The sequence below is a fragment of the Eupeodes corollae genome, chromosome 1, assembly GCF_945859685.1.
Source record: "Eupeodes corollae chromosome 1, idEupCoro1.1, whole genome shotgun sequence".
Taxonomy (NCBI): domain Eukaryota; kingdom Metazoa; phylum Arthropoda; class Insecta; order Diptera; family Syrphidae; genus Eupeodes; species Eupeodes corollae.
This window is the reverse complement of record NC_079147.1, coordinates 265,086,350-265,093,259: the sequence shown is the minus strand read 5'-3', so window position 1 is coordinate 265,093,259 and position 6,910 is coordinate 265,086,350. Positions and strand designations below refer to the sequence as shown.

Here is a 6,910-nt window from a genome sequence, read left to right as displayed (position 1 = left end):
TCATAACCATAATACTTAAACTTTGTAACCAAATAATTGTTCAAATCAAATGAATTACTTAGTGCAGGGCTCTCAAGAAAATTGCGTGGTTGTTTTTCTACCATAGCAGTTTTAAAGAATTGAAAGATCACTTCTCCAAATTATATAACTGCGATGACGAACAGAATTCCGCTGTAAGGGAGATAGAACGACTCAACCTCGCCTACCCGACCTTGACGAATTGAAGATAGCTATATCTAAACTTAAGTAAATCAAAGCTGCTGGAGCTGACGGCATCGCTGCCGAACTATTCAAAGCAGCAGGCGATGACTTGGTACGGAGCATGCACCAACTCATCTGCAAAATATGGTCAGAAAAAAGCATGCCCGATAAGTGGAATCTCAGCATAGTGTGCATAAGAAAGGAGACCCTGTAAACTGCGCCAACTACAAAGGCATCAGTCTCCTTAACATTGCGTATAAGATCCTCTCTGCCGTATTATGTGAACGTCTGAAGCCATTCGTTAACAACCTGATTGGTCCTTATCAGTGTGGCTTCAGACCAGAAAAGTCCACTATCGACCAAATATTCACACTACGGCAGATCTTGAAAAAAACCCAGGAAGTTCAAATCGATACTCATCATCTCTTTATCGATTTTAAAGCCGCGTATGACAGCATCTATAGGGAAGGGCCCTACAGAGCAATTTCTAGTTTTGGCATCCCTGTCAAACTTATCCGTTTGTGCAGAATGACGATGGAGAATGCACGGTGCTCTATCAAGGTCGGAAAAGATCTAACCGATTCATTTGATGTCAAAAAAGGTTTTAGACAAGGCAATGCACTATCATGCGACTTCTTCAATATCGTTCTGGAAAGAATTGTGCAAAACTTAACCGTCAACACTAGAGGCACAATCTTAGAAAGGTCCATCCAATTACTCGGGTACGCAGATGATATTGACATAATTGGAAGTTCAAATCGTGATGTCAGTGGAGCGTTTTTGAGCATTGCGACGGAAGCAAAGAAGATGGGTTTAGTGGCCAATGAAGACCAAGTATACGCTGTCATCAAAAAAGGACATTGAAAAACGACTTGTTGGACAAAACGTCACCATGGACAGCTATAACTTGAGGTAGTTACGGACTTTGTCTACCTAGGCACCGCTATTAATACAGACACCGACACCAGCGCTAAAATCAAACAGAGAATAACTCTTGCAAATCGCTGCTTCTTTGGACTTAGAAGGCAATTGAAAAGTAAAGTCCTCTCTCGAGCATCTAAACTCATCATCCCGGTTCTCATTTATGGCGCTGAGGCCTCGGCCCTGTCAAAGAAATATGAGAGCGTCTTAGGATGCTCCGAGAGAAAAATTCTTCTTGTGATTTTTGGTCCCGTACGAATAGATGGAGATTAGAGGAGAAGATGCAACTACGAACTGTTCGAACAGTACAGCGATACTGACCTGGTTAGCAGAATTAAAGTCCAACGTCTTAGATGGCTAGGTCATGTAGAGCGGATGGACATCAACGATCCAGCCCGGAAGGTCTTCGAGGGGAAGAACACGACTCAGGTGGATGAAGAACCTCAACCAACTTGGCATTCGAAACTGGAGACAGCTAGCTATTGGCCGAGCTAGCATGTTGGTTGAGGCCCAGGTCCGCCCCGGACTGTAGCAACACCTTAAGTAAGTAAGGAAGTTATTGTAATGGGTCCGATTTGTCGAATTGAAAATTTTTACATTTCTTGACATTTCAACGTCCCCAAATACCAAATAGAGACTTGAATTAAATTTTATATTATATAAATATATATCGTAACGTTATACCAAACCAGTATATTTTTGGAAAAAAATCCAATTAACTATTTTTTTATAAATCAAAAAAAAACTAAAAAACAAAATTGTCATCTCAAAAATTTTACGAATAAAAAATGATTACATCTCCAAAAAAATTTTATGCAACCAAAAATAACGTTTTTAATATTTGGTAAAATTTTGACAAAATTAAATAGACAGTTTTTTGTATAAGAAATTAAAACCTAAAAAAAAAAACATTATTCAAAGTTGGTAAAAGTTGACTTTTCACTTAAATATCTTTTCAAAACTTTGAGATATTGGCTTCAAACAAATTTTAACTTATAAGAAATATTGTTTCCAACATTTGGTAAAATTTTGAGAAAAATCTATTTTTTTTACAAAAAATAATAACATAAAAAAAAACAATACTAAAACTTGGCCAAAATTTACTTTGAACTCAAATGGCTTTTCAAATATTAAAAATACTGTCGTCAAACTTTTTATTTCACAGAAATATTGTTTTCGATATTCAGTAGTTTTTTTTATAAAAATCCAACAGTCCGTTTTTTACATACAAATTTGGTAATAATTGATGTTCGGTTCTCAATATCTCTCAAATTAATTTCATTCATCCAATTTGTATTCGTTTATTTAGGAAATAAAAAAAGTTAAGAAATGCTTCTAAAATTGGTAAAAATTTGTTTTCAACAAAAGATGTATTTAACAAAATTAGATTTTCAAACTAAACTATTTCGTTATATGAAAAATATTGATGGTGAGTTAAAAATGTGTAAGAGTAATTCAACTTTTTTAACCCAACACGAAAACCTACAAACTTGTAAGCAAGACAAATTGACAGACGGGATGGAAAGTTATCAGTGTGGGTCGCATCTTAACCTCTTTTTTGGAATATTTTTGTGGAAAAAAAATATTTCTTTTGTATTTTAAGCAACACAAATTAATAAAAACACGGCTGAGATATCTTGATTCAAACTTAAACAAAAGTTAATATCTTTCTTTATCCGCCTAATACCAGAGTCTGAAATCCCTTTTTATCAGTTTTTTGTTATTTTTGTAGGTGTTCCTGCTTAATTAAAAAAGTTATATGTTGAATTTTTCTAAAAAAAATAACTAAAAAAAATAACTTTAATTTACATTTTTAATATGATTAAATAGTTTCAAAATGTATTTTTATTTACCGAGATTTTTAGCCGAAAACCAATTTTATTTTATAAGTTTTTATTTCTTAAATAAAAAATGCAGACTAGATTTTTTTAAGAACGTATTTTAACAGCAAAATTTAGCACCAATTGAAATACTTTTGAAGTCTATACCTTCTTTCATTCATGAGATATCGAAGATGGAATATAATTTTCTACACATTTGGCGTGGATTTTAATTTATTTTTTTTAATACACAAACTATATTGCTTGTCGAAAACTATATTTTCTTTAACACCAAAATAGATTGAAGCCAATTTTTTTAATTTTTACTAAGTTTTAGGAATGTTTTTTTAGGTTTTTATTCTTTGTAAAAAAAAACTGTGAATTCCAATTTTCTCTCAATTTTACTAAATGTTGAAAACAATTGCATTTTAGTTCATAAAGTGCTTTTGCTTCTGCGAGAAATATTTTCCCCTATTATATTTATCCAAATATTTATTTATAGTTTTTCGAAACTATTTAAATGTAGATCTTAATTTTTCAATAAAAACGAATGAAAAATGTTTGATTATGTGTTTACACATACATGTCCAGAAACAGTCAAATCAAAAACATAATAAAAATGTATTTTAAGAAAACTTTGAAAAAGAATTTATTTTCATGAAATTAACGTTGGCTATCTTTGATATATTTTATTTGTTTTTATGGTAAAATTTTCGAATGTTTTTGTTGTGGAAGAAAGTATTACACAATAGGAAACAAAATTTTGGTAAATACTTGGTAAGAAAATTGATTAAAAGCTTAAAAAATAAAAAGTGCCCTGGCATGGACGTTATAAGCAATAGACTTTTGAAATCTGTCCCCCTCTCAGGCTTACGATACCTAACTTCAATTTTCAACGCTTGTCTTATATTAAGTTACTTCCCAGATTGCTGGAAAACTGCCATGGTGATACCAGTTGCAAAGCCTGGTAAACTAAGATATGATGCTGCCAGCTATAGACCTATAAGCTTGCTGAGCCCTATAAGCAAGTTACTTGATCAAGGAAAATCTTGATAATCATCTCACTAGGAATAATATTCTGCCTGATTATCAATTTGGTTTCAGGCCCATTCATAGCACCAATCACCAAATTTTGAGAATCAAAAATCATGTAAAAGAAAAATTTTGTAGAAAAGAGTCGACTGCTTAGTACTTTTGGATGTTAAAAAGGCCTTCAATACGATACGGTATGGCACGACGCATTGATTCCTAAACTTGTTAAATTTAACTTTCAAATTGCGACAGTAAAAATTATTCAAAGCTTTTTAAGTGGGAGAAAATTTTTAGTAAAAGTAGAAGACAATTTATCTTCAGTACATAATATTCCATATGCAATTCCTCTAGGCACAGTACTTGGTCCCATCCTCTTTAATATATTTGTCTCCGATTTACCAAATCTTGGAAATAATATTGGTATTGCAATGTTTGCTGATGACACGGCTATTTTTACATCGGGCACTTACTTTTGGGACGTCTGCAATACTTGCAAGTGAGTCTTTCTTCAATAGAAAAATACTTTTTTAAATGGAAGATTAAAGTAAATCCTTTGAAAACGCAAGCTATTTGGTTTACAAGGCGTCGAAAATCTTGTTTTCTCCCAAATAATGTACAACTTGGAATGGGCTCTGTTAATATTGACTGGTCCCAACATTGTCGATATCTTGGGGTTATTGTAGACAAAAAATTCAATTTTCACAAACATATCTACAACTATTGACAAGATAAATCTATATAAAAGAATTTTGTACCCATTAATATGCAAAAGTTCTAAACTTAGCAAATAAAATAAAATTTGAATGTACAAATCAATTTTTTAATCTATCCTCCTACACGGTGCTCCTGTTTGGTGCGATTGTGCCAAAACTCACAAACTTAAGCTTCAAACATGTCAAAACAATGTTCTGAAAATGATGCTTGATTTACTATGGTGCTATTCAACTTACAGGCTTCATGAACAAAGCAATGTCAATCTTTTGGACTCCTTTATCGAAAATTTGACACAAAAATGTTATGTAAAATGTTCCTTCTCTGATAACGGACTGATTAAATGTTTATCTCCACCATAAATTTGTATATTCATATAATGTATTTTGTACTAAATTATATGTTTTCGATAGAATCTTTAAAATTGGGCTAAATGAATTTGCCAAAAAAATGTATTTAAAAATGTATAATTCATAAACTTAATGTGGGAGTTTTGCAATATTAGTTTTTAATAGTTGAATAAGGGTTTTAATTGTAGCTTTCCCTTAAATAATTAATATTAAAATTCATTTACAACTTATTATTATGATATGTTAGTTTAAATCAATAGTTGAAAAGGAAAATGCTAATCCTAAATCTCAAAAAATAGCAAGTTCTTACTAAATGTAAAAGAAATAATGTATATTGCTACTTAAATAAATAAATAAATAAAAAACTTGGTAACATGTGTTTCTGAAAAAAAAAACCTTTACTAAAATAGGTAAAACCTTAAAAGACAACAATACCTGCCATGTTTCATATTTGATACAAGACATTTGTTTTGTCTTATGCTACCGAAAATTGGCTTCACTCTCTACATACAAATATATTTAGAAACGCTCATACCTCCTGTGTTTTTTTTTTTTTTGTTTTTTCAAACAAACAACAATTTTAATTCAGAAAGATTCGACATAGAATGGGTTGGTTAAATACATAATTTGACACTGCTATTAAAAAGTGTGTTTTATTCCTGTGGTCATTTTTGATACATGGATTTTAACTAAATGTGTGTATTAAATATGGTACATGGGTCGTATGAGTGATAATCAGTTTGTATTATGTGATTATGTGAATCACTTTTAGGTGATTGGCAATTTATCTGAAAATCGAAACACAAACATATGCGGAACAATGCGCAGAAAACGAGCCGATCTTCTATTACACGTCACTGCTCGATAGTAGGATAGATGCATTACATTCTTAAATTGGCGTAATAATCGAGATATGCAAATGTTAGCTGCTTGCCATGAATTTAAAATGACTAGCAACAAAAGGATGTACAGTGAAGACAAAATAAAACCAAATGCAGCTATAAACTAAAACGATGCTAAAAAGGGAATTGAAGAAATTTTACTATGGTAGCCCAATAATAATTGCTCAATTATTATTGAGCTATAATAAGCCCAAATGAAGAATTGGGCGAAGTTTTTCTTTGGACTAATAATTGATGTGAATTTCATCTATTTTTTTTATAAACAAAAATGTACACATATTTTACTTTCTGTTGCTTTTTTTTCAAATAATGGAAGCTATTTTTATAAAATTGGGCTATTATATGGGCTACTTTTTTGGCTCCGGATTTAGGCTACAAATATTTATTTCATTGGGCTATTGAACTAGTTCAGGATGCAAGATGCATTTCTAACAAACCAACATATAAAGTCTGACTCTCTATGTTGAAATTACAAGAAATTCTCTTGAGAGAAAGCGACAAGAAATTAAAATACAGTTACAGTTATACAGTTATACAGTTACAATTAAAATACAATTACCGCCTATGTTAAATAAATCAAAATAAAAAATTAAAGAATCAGTTATAATTTGGAAAATTTAAAATTTAGATTAATTAAGAATACTAAAAATTATCAAAAATCGTTTCATAAGACGAAAAGGGAGTAAAATCAAGGGTATTTCCTAATTCATGAGTTTTCAATATAAAATAACCTCAAAATCAAATTCCTCTGTGAAGAGGACATTGGAGTGTACTTCTGAAGAAAATAATAATAATTTAGAAGTCAAAGCAAAGTAAAAGACTAATATGTAGTGATGGATAAACAGAACAATTTCAATTTTGACGTATGTTTATAAGTTTAGTTTTACTTAGTTTTTAACACTCCCATATTGTCTAGTGGTTAGGATACCCGGCTCTCACCCGGGAGGCCCGGGTTCGATTCCCGGTATGGGAA

At 31.4% G+C, this 6,910-nt stretch overlaps 1 non-coding gene across 1 annotated transcript; it reads left to right on the top strand.

Annotated features, from left to right (window-relative positions):
- Positions 1-6,838: 6,838 nt before the first annotated feature.
- On the top strand, positions 6,839-6,910 carry Trnae-cuc (transfer RNA glutamic acid (anticodon CUC)). Its single transcript has one exon. It is a non-coding gene; the product is annotated as a tRNA-Glu (tRNA).